The sequence below is a fragment of the Triturus cristatus genome, chromosome 12 (genome assembly GCF_964204655.1).
Source record: "Triturus cristatus chromosome 12, aTriCri1.1, whole genome shotgun sequence".
NCBI lineage: Eukaryota > Metazoa > Chordata > Amphibia > Caudata > Salamandridae > Triturus > Triturus cristatus.
In genome coordinates this window covers 38,145,015-38,166,036 of record NC_140595.1, presented here as the reverse complement: position 1 = coordinate 38,166,036, position 21,022 = coordinate 38,145,015, and the positions used below count along the sequence as shown (strand labels likewise).

Sequence of the window (21,022 nt, the reverse complement as noted above, 5' to 3'; positions counted from 1 at the left end):
TAGTTCCCGCCGGGAAGCAGGAACTTGTCCATCTCATACGCCGGATTCAAGCCAGGCGCATACGTGGCATGGTTAATAGCCGAAAGCTGCGAGGCCCAATAATACCTGCGAATGTCGGGAAGCGCGATGCCCCCGTCGTACCAGGGGAGAGTAAGCTTAGCAAGAGCAATACGCGCCCGCCCGTCCCACACCAATCTCCTCTGCAGGCTCTCCACCTCCCGAAAGTAGGCCACTGGGATGACGTCGAAGGAGTTCTGGAGTGCATAGAGGAACCTGGGAAGGGACATCATTTTGAACAGTGCGGCCCGACCCAGCGGGGACAGGGGCAACCTGCACCACCGGGCCGTGTCCTCCCGCAATCGCCGAAGTGGACGCAGGAGATTCTGCTCATAGCGAGCCACCGGGTCCAGCGAAACGTATATCCCCAGGTACTTAAAGCCGCTCAGAGATACTTGGATCGGAAGCCGAGGCGGCAGGAGAGGAGGCAAAGCGTCAACCTTAACACAAAATATTCACCCCTTCCCCTTCCTGTTTCACCGGCCTTGGGCTGCTAATAAATATTAGTTTTCACTGAGTTTTGTTTCACACTAAATGTTATGGGCCTCTCAGGACAGTACCACCATGTCTCCCTTTCGATGGCAATGTTTTATTCAATCCCTCTGCTTACAGCACGTTGGCAACATTCCATGTGGCTGCTCTTTCCATGAAGATTCTTACACACACTTCAGTTAGTGACTTACCTCCAAACACTGTCTATCCTGTGCGCTCAATTATTATTTTTGAAGTCTCCTCTCACATAGTCGTAGAAGGAGCCTGCTTCTGTGAGTGTTCACACTGTCCTCTCTCACATAGTCATAAAAGGTGTCTTCTGTGAGGGTTCCCACTGTCCTCTGTCACATAGTCATGGAAAGAGTCTGCGTTTGTGAGGGTTCCAACTGTACTTGCCCACTTGATTAGAATAGGTAGTTTATGCTTTGTGAAAGTTATTATAGTTATTATGCCACTGTTTTGATTCTTGGCACCCAGTTTGCCAGTTCTCAAGCTATCCCATTGTATTAACAAAAGTATTCCATTTTAGAAACAGTCAAAACAAAGGTGGGAATATCATCAGTTCAATTAGATAGAATTCAAGAATATTGAAAGATATTACTCCTCTAAATCATAATGAATACATATGAAACAATCAAGGTTTGCATCAATATATTTAAAAGTAATCACCGCATACATATTTAATTGGCAATTAAAAACAAGAGAATATATTGGTTAGTTACGAATAACCTACTAAAGAATATGCCCCCTTCACTTTCTGAATATTATATGTCTTTTTCTTTTCCATCATCGCCTTCAACCATACCCTCATATCTCACATGTCCCATGGGGACATTGTCGTCTTCTCTAAGTTAGCATGAGCACGCTGCAGATTGTCTGCTGCTTTGTGTACGTTACTACACAAGTTTATTTTGCAAATGTCTCTTTTGCCGTTTTCACATTAGAACCTATCGCTGTGTTCACACTCTGCAGTTTCCTGGGATTTAGTCTGAACATTGTGTGCAAGGTCGAACAACAATGACCCTTGTTATTCTGTTCTGGTCAGGCCCTAGCACCTAGACAAAACATACCGATGCAGCTGTAGTTTTGGGAATACGTACTTTGGTCTTATTGGAATACACAAATAGGTAGTGGACACTTGGAGAGGGACCTTTCAAGGGAGAAGAGCAAGACTGCACCTATGATATAGATCTACCATCTATAGACTGAGGTACGGGGTCTGCAGATAACACCCAGCAATCTTCTAATATATAATCACTCTGCGTCTATACAAAGGGAGAGAGGTTAGGCTATATTGTCTTTTCATAATGACAGCTCCTTTCATGATTTATGGACTAATTGCTATGCTGACTATATTTGTGTTATGCATTTTGTTGCATATTGTGGCACGTATACTGCATATTAGAACACGTCAGTTAAAATAAATATTTTAAACTTGTTCATGTCTCTGTCAGATTTTATTGTGGACAAGTACAAGAGTGTGAGCGAAAGGATGTATCTTGCAACCGCGATTCCTGAGAGAGTCGGGAGTGTTGTGTTCTGGGGTGTCTAATCACTTATTTCTCTGGGAATGAATAGTAGTGCAAGTGAGACAATATAGCTAGTTGGTTCTGGGCTCATGGGTACTAAGGTGGTAGGATGACTCACTCGATATGCACTAAGGTGCCATTATCCTACGCATGGTCCTATGTTTTCACAAAATCCCTGCAACATGGCACCCAAAGTTTGGTCTGGTACTTATTCACGAGAACCCTAAGAAGCCCTTGTCCACAATACCCTCTTAATGATTCCCGGAGACGTTCGTGTTGGGCAGGTTTAGGCTCTTCCATTTGTAGGGTACACCTATCTCTGAAGGTTATTCAAGCTTGAAGTTTAAGAGGTTGATTTTAGACTCATTTGCGCTACTGCTATATTGACTCTTTACGCTTTTTCATGGCACAAGCAGTCGCTATTCCGGCGCATAGCCGGGCAGCGGTTATGGCCTACTTGACTCAGCACGGGGTCCCCAATGCGGGTGCTACCTTTATTTTTGTGGTGGAAGCAGATCCTGCATACCGCTTCGAGGTGTTTTATTCTTGGGTTACATTTCCCGCAGTTGATGCTAATGATAATTTTTTCATGCTTACACAGCCGCTGCTCCTCCAGCAGCGTGTCATCCTTATGCGTTGGTTGATGTTCCGATGACATCCTGGGAGCACACTATTTGGTTTAATGGCACCGTTCCTCACCCTGTCTCATTAATTTGAATGGGCCCCTTGTCTATCGATGGGGCTACTTGGCTTGGGAATGCTTCCGCCAGCGGGGGAAACCTGGTTGTTCCTTCATTTGCACCGACGCCGTGAGGGGAACGGCCCAGACGGAACCACATTGCCCAGCGTTCCACGCTCCCGGCGCAGCGGGTGTCGTCACCTCGGCCGGCCGGAACAGCTCAAAAGCCGCCGGGTGCCACCGCAGCGCGGGACGCGCTCCAAAATGCTGGTAACCTGTTACTTAACCCTACCTTGACCCGTTGAGAGGGGAAAGCTTCCGCCAGCGGGAGAATCCCGGTTGTTCCTTCATTTGCACCGACGCCGTGAGGGGAACGGCCCAGACGGAACCACATTGCCCAGCGTTCCACGCTCCCGGCGCAGCGGGTGTCGTCACCTCGGCCGGCCGGAACAGCTCAAAAGCTGCCGGGTGCCACCGCAGCGCGGGACGCGCTCCAAAACGCTGGAAACCTGTTACTTAACCCTACCTTGACCCGTTGAGAGGGGAAAGCTTCCGCCAGCGGGGGAATCCTGGTTGTTCCTTCATTTGCACCGACGCCGTGAGGGGAACGGCCCAGACGGAACCACATTGCCCAGCGTTCCATTCTCCCGGCACAGCGGGTGTCGTCACCTTGGCCGGCCGGAACAGCTCAAAAGCCGCCGGGTGCCACCGCAGCGCGGGACGTGCTCCAAAACGCTGGAAACCTGTTACTTAACCCTACCTTGACCCGTTGAGAGGGGAAAGCTTCCGCCAGCGGGGGAATCCTGGTTGTTCCTTCATTTGCACCGACGCCGTGAGGGGAACGGCCCAGACGGAACCACATTGCCCAGCATTCCACGCTCCCGGCGCAGCGGGTGTCGTCACCTCGGCCGGCCGGAACAGCTCAAAAGCCGCCGGGTGCCACCGCAGTGCGGGACGCGCGCGGGCAGCGCCCGGGAGAAGCCCGGGCCAAGGGCGGGCCCGTCTCGCGCCTGTCATCGCCAGGAAGAGGCAGGGCTGGGCCCCCCCTCTTAGTTGTGGTTTTCATCTACAAAGGTACTGTGACCAATACGGGGCTTGTTATCCCTACTCGTTTTGACTCTAGGACTGTGACTTGCTTGCTTGTGTATAAAATCTGCAGAGGACGCAAGCCTGTTCCTTTCTATTCATGTTAATTCGCACTCACAGAGTTATATTTTGAGAATTTTTGTGGGTTCTACATTTGTATACACGGATGTAATTTTATGCCTATTATCACGGCTATATAATTGTTTTTATATTATATTATATATTTCAGTTTAATTTAGTTTTATGCTTGGGACTTTGTTTCTGCCATTGATACCGAACTATTGCCAGTGCTTGTTTTAGGGCGTGAGGGACTGCGAGGCCTTTCAGTGGCAAAACTAACTAACATTACCTGAGGCCTCTTCCCGGACACTCCCCCTGCTTCTTGCCTTGCTCATAAGACTACTCGCGGGCCCCGCATCGCGGGTGCCGCTAGAGCTTGGGACTTTGTCCCTGCCATTGATACCGGACTATTGTCAGTGCTTGTTTTAGGGCGTGAGGGACTGCGAGGCCTTTCAGTGGCAAAACTAACATCACCTGAGGCCTCTTCCCGGACACTCCCCCTGTTTTTCATTGGCGTGTTTAATTATAATTACCAACTATTATTACGCCCCGTTAAGGTCCGATTAAGACCGGACCGGGCTACCTCCTTAACATTTTTAACTCCGTATTCGTAAATATTGCCCTTTCATCGTATGAGTCCAATTATCGGCCGCTTTGCTACTCATCATAATCATCATAATTATGACAACCACAAGAGGAACCAGGAGCAAAACGGCCACGGACTCAACCAGCATAACTGGCCCTTTGGACAATTTCATTGTTAGAGCTAACTCTGTTATTGACCAAGGGATCGCACTCATGGAACGTAGAGTTTCCCAGGAGTTGGCACTAGCAAAACGTTCATCTATGGGCCATATTGCTTCGGTTAAAACCCCAGCTAAGCAAATTAAAGACCTAGCTCCCATTGGTACTCAGGCGGATCGACATAGTCTCCCAAATACGGTGGACTTGTCAGTATCAGCTTCTGAATTTACATCAGTCTTAGAATTAGATAGGTCTTCGATCTCCTCACATGATCCTTCATTAGAAGCCTCAACTGACTTACAGCGGAGGGGGTCCAGAGAGGGCGCCATACCAAAATCGTTAAAAAATTCTAAGAAAAGAAAAACAAAAAGCGTAAAGAAACCTAAGAAATGCCAGAAACTGATAGTGCCTCTGGAAAAGGTGATCCGTGAGCCTTTGTTAAGTGTCCAAGAGGGGGGCCATAAACAAACAAAGGTTACTTGTAGTAGTACTCGGCCAGACATGAATAATGCTAATTTGGACATAGAACGGATAGACGTCTCCCCCAGTACGCCTCTAATCATCATGGCCACCGAGCCCGAGGACAAACTCTTAGATCATATGAGTAAACTACTTACATTGCATCTCGCTCCACTGGAGACTAGATTGAAATGCATTGAAAAGCAGTTAATTGAATTGACCGCTCTTACTAAAACTTTGAGTAAGTCCGGGGCACAAAGGGGTGGAGATAGGAAGCTAACCCTTAATAATAATCCACCTGGGGGCATGCTGTCAAATAAATGTCCCACCCTGAAAGAGCCTATAATAACAATTGATCCGACCGTATTGGAGACAAAATCACCTATCAATGTCAATAAATCCACTCAAAATACTAGGCAGAGGGCTAGTATATTTAGAAATATTGCTTCAGACCTTAAGGGAAATCACACTGGGGGGTCTTCGTCGCAGAAACTACCAATCGACTTGCCTCCGGAAGTAACTCCTTATCTGGTGATCCTGACCGGGGTACCAGAGTTGAAGGAGGAGGTTGAGGAGCCCACTGGATCTTTGAAGAACAAGGTACAGCATTGGCTTAATTTAAGACGGCCATTGCCCCCCAACAGGACGAGCAAAATCTTAATGGTGCGTAGAGTACCTTGGGTAGGGCAAGGCAAAAAAACCGTTGTGGGGACTGTATATTGGTCAATTTTGATGATCCGGGTATGGTTGATTACATTTGCTCATGGGATAATCAGCACAACTATGAAGGTATTGCAACCAGGCGTCTGTCCTTTTTTTACCCTCCCAGAATCCGCCACGAACCAGCCTTTGATCGAAGCTGGGGACTGGTAGATTCTCAAGAAAGAGTAGCAGACAGGTGGGAAGGGGGTTGGCAAAAAAATAGAGAAGTACCCCCCATTGACATCTGGAGAGGAATACCGATTGATAATAGGTTTAGTTGTTTGGAAACGGTCGATTGACTCTCTCCGACTGCTGCGGTTAAGGGTGTTTCCGCTGGGGATCCCAGTGAGTCAACTAATAGAAAAAACCATTTACCAAATGTAAATGTAGGGGTTATATCTGAGAGCCTGGAATCTGAGACAGAAGTAAGGTTAATTACTCCACGATCCATAGCAGAAGAGTCACTCAGTACAGAACTTCTAGGATTCAAAAATACTGACCCCGAACATGTATTACCCAGTCAACAATCTCCAATTTGTCGAGGAAGGGAGGTTGGAGAAAAATCCCCACAGATAGAATTAGGCATTGGTACTGATAATCTTCTTGTTATGGAGCCGTTAGGAGAAGCCCAACGCAGCAAGTTGGCCCTGTTATCATGGAATATTGCGGGCCTTTCAAATAAGATAATGGATCCTATTTTCCGAGACTTTATTGATAAATATGATGTTATCTGTTTGCAGGAGTCTTGGGAACAAAAAGAGATCCATCTTGAAGGGTATCGCACATACTCTACGTCTGCAGTTCAATCCAGGAGGGGCAGATGTTCGGGTGGTCTTTGTACCTATGTCTCCAACACCGTAAATGCGACCATAAAGCTTCTGACTAACGATGGACATGTTTTTTATCAGATCCTTTCTCTCCTTTTTGGAGGGAAACGACAAATAATTTTTGTAAATTTTTATTATAACATTCCAAAGGAAGACCAAAAACGTGTTTTGGAGGATCTAAACAACTCGTTATATTTTGGGTCAGATGCGGAGCATATAGACACGTGTATCATACTGATAGGCGATTTTAATTGTCACTTATGCCCACATAGCAGTACGGGTATGTGTGGATTATCGAATTTATCAGGAGACTGTTGCACTCATTTTGAGCACTCTACATTGGGCAATTTACTTAACGCCTTAATTCATGACTGGAACTTGGGATTTGCGAATGAGTTATGTAACCCACAGGTTAGTTTCCAACCTACTTTTAATTGGCATGGGTCGCGTTCTACAATAGATTTTATATTAACCACTACCAGCCATTGCTACAATATCCTCATGTTTAATACTGAGGATATTGCCATGAGTGATCACTTTCCCCTTAGCACTATTTTTGACGTTGGAATGAGCAACGGAACAATTCCAAACATAGTAGAAAATTTGTATTGCTATTTCATTCATTTGGCTAAAAAAATGGATATGCAATAAAATGGAATATGGTCGACCCTACTAACTTTTTGCATAGTCTAATTACTGATCAATATAGTAATATTATGACTTGTTTGGAAGATATCCCAGACCCAAGTGCGGTCATTAATGCATTCCATAAGATTGCTATACAAATATGCAATAACCTGACTGGAATGCATAGAGAAGGGGGGGGATCCAAATCAGAGGGCTGGTTTAACTCAGAATGCAGTAAAGCACATGCAAATTTGAAACAATCTCTAAAAAGACGCCTAGAAATCAAGTAGACATTAGAGCAGCCAGATTAGCGTATAAATCTGCATTACGCAATCGAAAATTAGAGATTAAGGAAAATGCCTGGGCTGCTTTAGTAAAGGCGTCTACTTTGAGAGATAACACTGCGTTCTGGAAAGCTGTTAATGCTCCGTTTTTTATGGACAGAAAATCTGATGTGGTAGAGTTGGCAATTGATCAATCTGTCTGGGTAGATCATTTTACTGAACTTTATAAGAAGGATGACTTACCTAGTCCACAAAATACTTGTCAAAACTTGGTGATCAATAGTGGGCCCATTTCAGCTGCTGGCTTCCCTCTGGAGATTTCTTTCTCTGTATCTGAGGTGGAGCTAGCTTTATTTGATAGCTCAAAAAACAAAGCCCCAGGACCAGATGGGATCCCTATAGATCTATTTAAGGAAAATATCCCCCTATGGGCCCCGCTCCTGACAAATCTATTAAATTGTTACAATAAAAAGGGATTTCCTGTGACCTGGCAGGAAGCGATAATTGTTCCTATTTTTAAAAAGGGAGACCGTAACGACCCCAAATGTTATAGGCCTATTAAGCTGCTTGATTCGCTGATGAAAGTAGCAGGCAGACTTATCCTAAACAGATTACAAACGTGGGCCAAAGACAGTAACATTCTTTCCAAATTCCAGTATGGCTTTAAGGAAGGTTTAGGCACAGTCGAACAAGGACTCAATTTAGCTATAATAACTGCAAAATATATGATAGCTAAAAAGGGTAACCTTTTCATGACCTTTGTCGATTTAAGTTCAGCCTTCGACTGTTTAAGCCATGAGGTTTTGTGGGCTACTTTAATTGCATTTGATATCGATTTTAATATTCTTAATTTTATAAAAGAGTTGTATCGAGGAGCAGGAGCAAAGGACCGTTTTGGCAAAAAAGGGGAATGTACAAATAAATTCCCAATTATGAAAGGCGTCCGACAGGGATGTATTCTGGCTCCTTTTCTTTTTAACCTATACATAAACGGAGTGGCGGATTTTTTATTAAAACAGGAAGTAGATTATCCCCAAATTAATGGCGATGCCGTTCCCATTCTATTATACGCAGATGACGCGGTTATCATGGCTAGAACCCAAATAGGCCTCCAAAAGGCGATAACTAGTTTTTCAGCTTTTATGACATCCAGGGGCCTAAAAATTAATGTTGGGAAAACTTTTACCATGAGCTGCACATCAATGAATAAAGTTCCTTGTAATACTTTTTTAAATCAGTCTAAGATAGAATTAACACACACCTTCTCTTACTTAGGGATTCTTTTTAACAAAAGGGGCACATGGGCAACAGCAGTTAGTACTAGGAATTTGGCTTTTGTTCGCTCAATTGGTGCACTGAAACAGTTTGCAAATAAATTGGGAGGTAGACCCGTCCGTATCTTATTAGATATTTATAAATCCAAATGTGTTTCAACAGCTACATATGGGGCTGGAATTTGGGGCATTGCAGACTGCCGGGAAATCCAAGTAAAGGAAAATATTTTCCTTCGGTATTTGTTAGCTGTTCCCAAGTCCACTTCTACATATGTCTGCCATAAGGAATTAGATATAGTATACATATCTGACTTGATTAAAATCAGTCCTTTATTATTATGGCATAAGATATGGACCTCAACAGCTACCACTTTAAATAGAGCTGTTTTATCTGATTGCATTAAACTTGAGAGCGCAAAACATATTCAGTGGCTTGCATACATAAAGGTCTTTTTGACCAACATAGGACTTCCAGGATATTTTAACAATCCTACTTCATTATCCTTGATTACGAGAAAGGAACTTAAGGATTGTTGCCTTGCCTTACTGGAGAATGAACGGTGGTCTAAGGAAAGGAGTAAAAAATCTGTATTACAACATCAATTACTCCTACAGGGCCCCGGTCTACAGCTTTATTTATCGCCTGATCAAACTTGTTACGATAGAATGTTATTGGCTCGTCTGAGAACCGATTGTTATTATAGGTTGATAACATTCCCTGATGTAAATAATTGGTCGACATATTTAATTAAATGTCCATGCGATGACCTTTCTGTGCAATCAACAATACATAGTCTTTTGTTTTGTAAATTTTATGCATGGGGGAGGAAGAGACAATCCCATTATTAAAAATGTGGGGTCTAAGGCAGTGTAGACCAGCCTATGTTAAACTGCTTATGCTGGAAGATGAAATGACTATTTATGCTGTATCTAAATTTTTAAAATATTCAATCAGATGCAGATCTTCTATGGCTTAGTCTTTTCCAACTCTGTGTTTAATAAGTCTGCTCTATTATTATGATGTATTTAACTGGACCCATTTGTCTATTTTTATTAATGCGTGATTGTTTTTATGTATTGTGCTTTTATGGTTTTTACTATGAAATCGAATAAAGCTATCTTTGATTGATTGATTGATTGAAACTTGGCTTGTTTTGGCTGGTTTTACACCACATCCCAATTATCTCAATGTTACTATTATGGAGCTACGTGTACTATATACTAACCCTGGGCGTAGTGGGGCTATGTGGAGCATCATATAGTGTGGCCAAATCTACGCACACTCGCGCGCTCCGCGTAGCCCTACTACGCGCCGCCCGCCCTCATTTTAAAATGATTTTAACTATTTTAAAGTATGAAAATTCCTTACCTGAGGTCGGCGTCCCGGAGCTCCCTCTTCCTGGTGCAACTGCAACTTCTTCCTCGCAAATGCGCATGCACGGATACCCGTGCATGCGCATTTCTCGTGAGAAATGCGCATGCGCGGGCATCTGCGCATGCGCATTTGCGAGGAAGAAGTTGCGGTTGCACCAGGAAGAGGGAGCCCTGGGACGCCGACCTCAGGTAAGGAATTTTCATACTTTAAAATAGTTAAAATTATTTTTAAATGAGGGCGGGCGGGAGGCGGGTGGCGGGCAGCTCTGCTTCACCCCGCCGTGTGGGTAGTGCTGCCTGCTACGCCTACTTCGTGGAGCACGAAGCAGGCAGTACTACGTACACTCCGTGGGCGGAGCAGAGCACTCCACCCACCCTTACTATATATACAATGAGTTCATCTCCATAGACGACTCATACAGTTTATGTCTCGTGCACTTCAAGCAGCTCTGGCTGGAGCTGCTCCTCTGGCACCGGGTCAGGGCGGAGGACTTGGGATTAGTCCCGTCATAATTAACTCAGTGATGGGCAAACATCCTCAGAATCGTGGGGGTCTACAATTTTGGATCGCACAAAAAATGAGCACCTTGTATACACTGTGCTTTGACACCTCCTCCATGAGCATTCTGCCGAGCGTTCTGAAGAAGGTACAGGATGAACACAGGGCTGGTCCAGCCCTGGATTTGGTGATGAAGTTAGTGGGCATGTTCCCTATAGTCTCCTATATGATTCTGGCCATTATTAAAGGTGAAGCAGTTTGCTTGCAAGTGCGCCAACGCCTGGTGGCGGAAGCTGATCGGGAACAACAGTTGCCGATTATTATTGCGGATGTATATACCTCCTTAGGCCGCAATAGTTTGGGGGTCCAACCCTTTGCACAGACAAACAGTAAACCCTCTCCTGAGAAGGAGTGTCATCCAGTCTTTCCTAATAAGGCTTGCAATAAAAATGTGCAGCAGCAACAACAGAAGCCTGGTTCTCCAGTATTGTATCTTTTATAGATTCACATGCTTGAATCTTCCCCGTCTTCATGGTGGGAGTCCCACCATAACAGTAAAATAGCAGTATGAAAATCTAACAATGAAAAGCCCATAGAAACTCATACACTTTTGTTACCTATGACCATTGTTGTAAAACATCCAAACTCCAGCTAATCAGAGCTCAAACCATAGAATCTCCTTCCCCTGCAGGGCCACCATACCCTCAGATTTCTTACCGCACGTCGTCTGCTAGGGAGTCTCCCTGAGCTCTGCTCAGTCACAGTGTTTCTTCTACTGCCCTTTTTGAACTCCAGCTAAAGTTTTATCTAGGCGGTCTTCTCTCATCTGAGGCACCTGTCAGGAGCGTGAGTACTCTATTTTGTTCATCATGTCAGAGTCTAAAAAAGGTTTGTTTAGGTCCTGTAAGACTTGTGGAAAGTCCAGACTTTTTTCCGAGGACCCACATAAAGAATGCCTCTACTGTCTTTACCCAGAGCATAAGCCCAGAGAATGCAAGTACTGTCATACTTTCTCCTCAAAGACCCTTAAAGATCGTGAGGGTAGGCTGCTTCTCTGGCTGCAAAGGAAGAAAGCAGCAAAGGACTCTGATTCAGAGGCTGAGGAGAAGCCCCATACTTCCTCTAAGAAGAGAAAAAAATAATCTTTGTCTTCATCTCTTAAAGATGCCAAAAGAGCCAGATCCCAAAGTAAGAGAGTTGAGGAGAAGGAGGTAAAAAGAGCAATTCAAGCCCCTCCTCATCATGTCAGAGTTCAGAATCAGCTCCTCCGTTGACGCCTCTATCTGCTCGCAAGAATTCTTCTGGTGACAAAAAACACTTGTCGACGGGCCCTTCGATGAAGAAATCACTGTCTATGACTTCTGGCTCTGCTTCTGTGGGCATTCCGTCGATGGCTTCGTCAGCAACATCTACCACGTCGATGGTTAAAATGACGTCAGTGAGTACGTCTACGACCGTGGTGATAGTTTCACCATCAACGACTGCACAGGGTCTATCCCTGTCGACAAGAGTTTCACCAACGACGGCTTGGCAGGTTACCTCACCGTCAACGGCTATCATTTCGACTGTTGTTACATCAACTATCCCGTTGTCGATCCAGGCGACGATCCCGTCGTCGATCCCGGCGAAGATACCGTCGACAACCCCGTCGACGAGGGTGAAGATTGGTCTGCTTCTAAAACTGGCGCCTTCCCAGATGCAGGATTTTTCTAAGGTTCCTCCTCTGCACCCTACCCACCTTCTAGTCTTTCAAGAGTCTGAAGATAAAGTACAGTTTGGTCCTGCCTACAGCCCTTCGCAACTCTGGGTTAAGTGCCAGGACTCAGAAGATGAAGAGATGGTGAAGGATCCAGCCACTTATATGGAAGGAAGTTACTCCTTCTCTGATAGGGAACGTCCCGTTTCTCATCGTATGGACGCTTTCGAGGAACACTATCCATATGAAGAGCAGGAAGAGCAAACTTAGGAACCCTTCATTAATGTTCTGATTTCATTAGTATCTGACCTCCGACTAATGCTCAATGATTATTATGAAAGATTTCCAGAAGCAAGTTCTGCTCCTCCTCCGCCTCCTGCACAGGAAGCCACCACTCCAGCACCGTGGGTGCTACCTCCTCTGCAAAAGAGCAGCGTTATTTCAACTCCTGCTCAGGTTCCGGCGTAAAGTCAAGATGACGATGACCAGCAGTTGGAGAAGGGGAATTGAGTTTGTACCAGGATATGCAGGATGAGTGGGATGATTATGCGATTCCCACTCCACCTTCGCCTACTCCACCCTAATCTGACTCTCCACCCGCAGATATCGTCGGATTCCATGATCTGCTAGAACACGCCTCCAGGTGCTTTGATCTTCCCATGCCGGTTAAACAGACCGAATGTTTTCTTTATGACTTTAAACCTACTACACAACACTCTTCTCGTTACATCCCTATTGTGGATTACTTGTGACAAGAAGACTTTAAATTGATGAAAACAGCAGCTTCTATCCCTGCTGTAGTGCCGAAGCTGGATAAAAAATACAAGGCACCCAAAGATTCTCCCACGTGCCTAATCGGACATCCCAGGCCTGATTTGGTCATTATGCAGGCAGCTCATAGGAGGTCAAAAAACCCTTCCTCTCCTTGCTCAGCTCCCCCTGACAAGGAGGGACTCGTTCAGACAATATTGGCAAAAGGTTCTCTGCTTTGTCAGCCATGGCCATCAGAGCCTCCAACGCTTTAGCTACCCTGGGGAGGTATGACTGCCAGATGTGGTCCGACATTTCTGCTTTCTTGGAATTCCTGGTAGAAGATAAGAAAAAGGAAACACGGGAGGCGCTGTTGAAAGGAGAAAAGACTTCCTCGGAAATGATCGACGTGGCCATGGACATTTCATCAACAGCCTTCCGGAAGATGTCAGGAGCTGTGGTTTTGAGACAGCAAAGGTGGCTGAAGGCCACTGCTTTTCATCCAGAAGTTCAAGCAAAAATTCTGCATATGTCATTTGATGGCGAATTGCTTTTTGGAAAGCATGTGGACGAAGCTTGGCAATCGATAAAAAAGGATACAGACACAGCCAAATCCTTGGGAAATCTTCAGCAAAAGAGATTTTCTTCTTTCCGAGGCAGAGGCTGGGGTCAATATCTCTCTCGCCCCCAGCTTCAACAGCGTTTCCAACCCTATCATCAACAAGGTTTTCACTCTCAGTACTCCTCTCAGCCCTTTCGGCAAACTTCTACATCAACCTATCCTAGACCAGCAGCACGTCGCCGCCAACCTTCAGGAGGTAGAGCTAAAGACTCTAACAGGAAACAATGAGATTCCACAGGCCCCTGCTACCGCAGTCCCACTTCAATTCGGCTCCGATTACTCCAAATTCTTCGATCAATGGAAGCTTATATCTTCAGACAAGTGGGTGTTAGGCGTATTTCTCCACGGTCACACCTTAGAATTTGTTCAACGTCCTCCCAACATGCCGCCACGTAGGACGTCTCATCGCTACCTCCGGGTTCTCATAAAAGAGGTCCAAATGCTCCTATCCAAGCAGGCAATTGAGGAGGTACTGCCCGATCAACACAATCAGGGGTTCTATTACCACTTCTTTTTGATAAAAACAAAGACGGTAAAATGGAGGCAGATAATGGACTTAAGATCACTGAACAAGTTCATCAAATCCCAACCTTTCAGGATGTTATCACTCCAGGAAATTCTGCTTCTAATGGATGCAGGAGACTATATGTCTTCCCTGGATCTGCTAGACGCTTATTTTCATGTTCCTATTCATCCAAAACATCATCAATTTCTGAGATTCGAGGTGACAGGGTGCCATTACCAATTTCGAGTACTTCCTTTCGGTCTGAAGTCTGCCCCAAGAGTCTTCACCAAGTGCCTGGCTCCAGTAGCGGCTTTCCTACGGCGAACCGGTCATCAGGTATTCCCTTATATGGACGACTGGTTGGTCAAGGCCTCATCGCTTCAAGCCTCCAGGTGATCGACGGACTCTTGTGTCCAACTCTTTCACTCCCTGGGGCTCAGGATAAACTGGGGAAAGTCCTCCCTGGTTCCCTCCAGGTCAATAGTGTTTCTAGGAGCAACTCTGGACACTACACTCTCAAAAGCTTTTCCCACAAAAGAAAGAATCCTCCGGCTGCAAAGGACAGTGAGAGGTCTGTCCGCAAAAAGGTTCACTTCAGTACGAACGTACAAATCAGTGCTGGGGATGATGTCATCTTGTATCCCGCTGATTACAAATTGTCGCTAAAGGATGTGACCTCTCCCCGAGGAGCTCGACGCTCAATGGAGGCAATCTCAAGGCTCATTCGAGGATGTAATTTCAATCAACCCGAAGATTGTCTCAACAATGTCTTGGTGGACGGTCAAAGAGAACATTTCACAGGGTCTCTCTTTCCTCATGAAAAAACCAAAGATGGTCATGACGTCTGATGCTTCCATGGACGGATGGGGTGCTCATCTGCAAGGATTGCAGGTCCACGGGAAATGGTCTTTTCAGGATGCTCAGTATCACATAAAGTACCTAGAACTCAAAGTGGTCTTTTTGGGTCTTCACGCATTTCTGCTCAAAATCAGGAAATCATCGATTCTGATCCGTATGTACAACACCACCTCCATGATTTATCTGTTAAAGTAGGGAAGGACAAGATCTCAAACCCTCTCAATCCTGGCTCAACAAATTTGGGAATGGCTGATTGCCAATGAGATATCCATCCAGGTTCAGCATGTGCCTGGAGTCCAAAACTATGTGGCAGACTCACTAAACATAGACACAAAGCAGTGTTATGAGTGAGAGCTAAACAACGAACAGTTACAAAAGTTTTTTCATTGCTGGGGGTTTCCAACCCTAGATCTGTTAGCTACATCTCTCAACAAGAAATGCAGATCCTTTGCCAGCAGGTTCCCTCAACCAGGCTGCTTGGGAAATGCCTTCCACTTCTCATGGGAGGGAGCGTTTGCTTACGCTTTCCCTCCGTTTCCTCGCATACTGAAAGTTCTCCAAAAGATCAAACGAGAACCTTGCCGTATCATTCCAATAGCCCCCCCCATGGTCGCGACAATACTAGTTCACAGTGCTGTTTCGCCTATCAAGGTGTTTGCCGATTCACTTACAACCAAAAGAGGATCTCCTTTTGTCATGATCCTCTAGTCTTGACACTCTATTTATGGCATAATGAGGGTGTCTCCTGCTTCTATTTGTTCTATGATTCACCAAGATTCAGGAACATTATGCAGGAACATTATTATTCATGTATAACAGCCCTCACACACTATAGTTCTGCTGTACTATTTGAGCTTAATTACAAACTATGGACCAGATTGTGATATTATTATATTATTTGCCCATGTGTTCATTTTTTGTATACATATTTGCCTTTATTTCCTGTAAAACAACAGCACCTTGAAACAGCACCTTGCAGAAAACGTATCTTTAATTGTTGGTGAACACGCTCTATTTGTTTAAAGACCTTTGCCTTCTGCACTATTGTTTCCCTCGACGGCCGCCGTCCCTGCCTCCCTTCGCTATTTACAGCGACTGCTTCCAGACACACCCTGCAGATTATTCCAGCATCCTTCCAGGCGGTTCCCTGCTCGCATCTCTGACGAAGCTTGTTTCTTTTGTCGGTAAGCTCTTCCCGATACTTTTGCGAAGGCTGCCATCTTCAGGTAAGGGAACTTCATTTTCCTTTCATTTAAGGCAGCATTTCATTTCAGCTTCGTGTTTAAACTTCAAAGACTACATTTTAGAAGAGCTTTTATGATCAAGGGCAGAACATAAATAACCTTGAAACATTACGGAGCACTTATTCTGTGAACATTGGAACTCATATATTGAGAATTTAAAGAAGTCGGACAATAGAGAATGCATGTTAGAATCATTTAAATCTTGAATATTCAAAAGAATCTTAGTGTACTATATGTGCAACTAAAGGACCTTCATAATAATCCCAGAAAACAAGATTTGCACAACCAATCATTCTGAGTAGAATATTCTACACCAACTATATGCTTGATCCTTTTTCTTTACAGGTAATGGTTGTTTGAAACATCATATATATATATTTAAATATAGTGTTTGTGATTTGAACCAGAGACTGAAGAATCTCACTCAATTACCATCTTACTTACGTTCCAGATCTCCCTCCCTGCAGTACCCTCCCTAATTCCCTTCCCCCCCCCCCCCCCCCCCCAATCTGGCCATCTTGAAACTCCGGTGTTTTCTGAGCGCAGAGTCAAGGCTGCCTGAGGGTGGGCTTCTTGGAGGTACTGCTCCTGAGGAACCAGATTTGACAGAATAATCTGCCCATGAAATTTGTTCCTCCAGAGCAGTGTCGCCAAGATGGCCACTTTAGACGATTTGTGTAAAATGTTAGGCAAGATGCAGAAGGAGTTGACTGCAGCTAGGTTTGAAACAGCCTACAAAATCAGCTCCCGGGGAGTCCTATGACTCCACTCATATCCGGGGGTGTTTCCACAGGGCCTACTCCAACAGTTTCAGTAACTGTTCCTTCTACCGTACCTCTGGCCTCACCTGAAAGATTCTCTGGCAATGCAAGTAATGTACAAACCTTTCTGACTCAAATCCAATTACATTTCATGGCGAAACCAACCTGTTTTCCAAATGCACAATCACGTATTGCCTTCCTTATTTCTTATCTCAGTGGAGATGCGGCTATGTGGGCGATGCCTTTAGTGAATTCTGACGATCCTTTGCTCTATAATTGGTCAAACTTTAAAACAGAGTTCGAAAAAGATTTTGATAGACGCACTATCACTGGATCAGCGGATCTGGAACGTCTTTGAACTTAAAGAAGTTAATAAAGATCTGATTAGTTACTTGACACAGTTTACTCGTTTAATCGCCAAAACTAATTGGCCTGAGGAAAAGAGATCAGCTCTTTTTTTATCAAGGTTTAAAATATGATCTCAAAGACCTAAAAGTCCCAATTGATCCTCAACCTAGAGATTGTGCGGAATTGATTTCACTTTTCTTGACATTGGATCATAGGTTAACTGAAAGAAAAGGAGATAAAAAGAAAACAGAGTTCAAAAGCTCAATACATTTTAGAGAGAGAGTTACTTCACCCATCGTAGACCATAGTGAACCCATGGAAATCGGAGGAGTCAGGAAACCACTTACCCAAGAAGAAAAAGATACACAGCGCAAAGCAGGCTTGTGCCTATATTGTGGAAAAAAAGGCCACTTTGCTAGAGAGTGCCCTAATAAACCTAAAGGTTTTAAGTCAATCAAAGCCATGATGTCCAATCAGGAAGACTAGAAGGCTCGAGGAAGAAACAGAGGATCTCCTCGAGTGGAACTCATGATTCCTCTGGTCAATCATTAGCCAATACCCTCCAAAGTTCTTCCCCACATTTGACTCTTTATTTTATTTTATTTTTTTTTTAAACCGTTTATTACAAAACTCAAAAAATATACAAAGATGGGCCTACAACCTTCCGGCCGGCCGCTAGCAGACAAAAGGAGCATATGATACACATTGTAGAGCGTGTGTTGCGGATGAAGAAGATGCACAGGAGTTAGCAGCGTTGATAGCCACACCATCCAGACCCCACTGTACGGTTTCATTTTAAACTAAAAGAACAACCAGAAAAACAACCCACAAGGCAATCCACAATCAGAAATAGCAGCATGTGCTCCCCTGAGAGGGGGACCCTACCAGTCCATAGGAGTATCAAGAAGGGGAAGAGATCAGGACTAGGGCTGGGCACATTTGACTCTTAACGCGTTATTCATTATTTCAGAGGTTTTGAGACAAGAAGTAACAATTTTGGTGGATTCAGGAGCCACCCGGAATTTCATTGATGTTAACTTCTGTTCTAAGTTACAAATTCCTCCCATCAAAAAGAATAAACCCGAAGCTGTTCTTGCTGTTGATGGTACAATACTTACCTCAGGCATGATTACTCATACCACCGTTACCTTAACCGTGATAATTCACTCAGCAGAGCATAAACATACAGAACATCTTCATCTAGACTTGATTGATGCACCACAGTTTGGGGTAATTCTTGGTATGCCCTGGTTAACCCAACATAATCCCACCATAGACTGAGCTAAAAGAAACATTACATTCAGTTCCGAGTGGTTTCAGCAACAGTGTCTTACTACATTAACACCTCAAACACAAAAGATACAAATCCAAAAAGAAAAAAAGGACAAACTGGAGCACATTTTATAGCCACAGTTGCAGAACAGCACATTGAGTTGCCTACCCAATATGCCTCTTTTTCTGATGTATTTTGTGAAAAAAGTGCGGAAACCTTGTCACCACATTGTGAATACGATTATGAAATCGAGCTAATTCCTGGAGCTAAAATACCTTGTAGCAGGATATATGCCTTTACCCAGATGGAAAATCAACATCTGCGAGATTATCTAGATAAATACTTTAAAAATGGGATTATCAGACCATCTAAATCACCTGCTGCCTCTCCTCTTTTCTTCATGCCCAAAGCAAATAGCGATCACCGCACTTGCATAGACTATAGAGCGCTAAATAACATCACAGTAAAAAATTGTTATCCTTTGCCACTCATTCCAGTGCTACTTCATCAGGTTCAAACAGCTCAAATGTTCACAAAATTGGACTTAAGAGGGGCATACCATCTGGTCAGAGTTCGTCCTGGTGATGAATGGAAGACAGCCTTCCGAACTAGGTATGGTTTCTTTGAAAATTGTGTAATGCCTTTTGGGTTATGCAATGCCCCTGCGGCCTTTCAATTTTTTTAAAATGATGTTTTAAGAGAATTTTTGGACAGATTCGTCATCGTTTATATCAATGACATCCTTATTTATTCTAACTCAAATGCTGAGCATGAGCTTCATGTGAAGACCATTCTAACTACGCTAAGGAAACATGGTCCCTATTGTAAATTGTCTAAATGTGAATTTCACGTTAATAAAGTAGAGCTTCTAGGATTTATTATCTCTCCTCAAGGAATCATAATGGCAGACCGAAAGGTGCAAGCCATTCAAGATTGGCCTGAACCTAAATCCATCAAAGACATACAAAGATTCTTAGGATTCGCCAAATTTTACCGGTGCTTTATCCAAAATATTTCAGCCAGAGCAACTCCATCAACAAGTTTATTACAAAAAAATCGACCTTTTCAAGGGACCTTGGATGCACAAAAGGCTTTTCAGGACTTAAAACAAGCCTTCATAACGTCCCCAGTACTGAAACATCCAGATTTGTCGAAACCCTTTATTGTAGAAGCTGATGCTTCCAATACTGCCATAGTAGCCATTCTTTCACAAAGAGAAGAAGGTACCAATCACCTTCATCCAGTAGCTTTCTTGTCTAAGAAGTATCTTCCATCAGAAAGAAATTACGCCATAGCAGAAAAATAATTGTTGGCTATATGTTTGGCATTCAAAGAATGCCAACATTATTTGTTAGGAGCACACCATCCAATCACCATATACATTGATCATCGTAACTTACAGTTTTTACGTTGTGCAAAAGCTCTTACCCCCCGGCAATTACGATGGACCCTTTTCTTTGTTGAATTCGAATTTACTATTACCTTCAGACCTGGCAGTGCCAATAAAAAAGCAGACTCCCTATCTCGCTATGAAGAAGTAACTCAATCCAATCCCCAACTGGAAGCGAGATCCATAATACCCAACGATCATATCATTGAAGTAACTATGTCGGGACAGTTTTTGAAAGAAATTAGAGACCTCATGCCTATGAATAAACTCACGTCATGGAAAGCCTTAGATAAACAGAGAACTATGATTGATGGGCTGCCTTTTCAAGGTCATTTGCTTTATGTACCAAAGAAAAAATTACAAAGACAAGTTTTATAGTGGTGTCACACACATCCTTTAGCTGGTCACCCTGGATGCACCAAAACTCTGGAATTGGTAAGTCGAAATGTTTGGTGGCCCAGTGGGAAGAAAGATGTCATTACTTACGTAAAAAACTGTGAAAATTGTATAAGAGCAAAAACTAATCATACTCCCAAAAAATGTTACTTACTACCCCTACCAACTCCAACTCATGTATGGGAAGATATTACTTTAGATGTCATTACAAATTTGCCAGAAGACTGTAAAAAAAACTGCTATCCTAGTCATTGTAGATCGTTTGTCTAAAATGGCTCATTTTGTAGCCTGTGAAAAAATACCCTCAAGCAGCAACTCTGGTGGATTTTTTACTATATCACATAGTTCTATTTCATGGTTTGCCACAATCTATTACAACCGATCATGATTCACAATTCACTTCTAAAATATGGGTAGAATGGTGTAAGGCTTTACAAATTCAACGGAACGTATCCACTAGTTTCCACCCTGAATCAATGGAAAAAC

The 21,022-nt window shown here is 43.9% G+C and overlaps 1 long non-coding RNA gene across 1 annotated transcript in view; it reads left to right on the top strand.

Moving 5' to 3' along the window:
- The window catches only part of LOC146772344 (uncharacterized), a 45,469-nt gene that overhangs the window by 3,890 nt on the left and 20,557 nt on the right, over window positions 1–21,022 (top strand). Inside the window, exon 2 of the long non-coding RNA XR_014971902.1 lies at window positions 16,217–16,350. This is a non-coding gene — a long non-coding RNA (uncharacterized LOC146772344). The remainder of the gene's footprint in view (window positions 1–16,216; window positions 16,351–21,022) is intronic.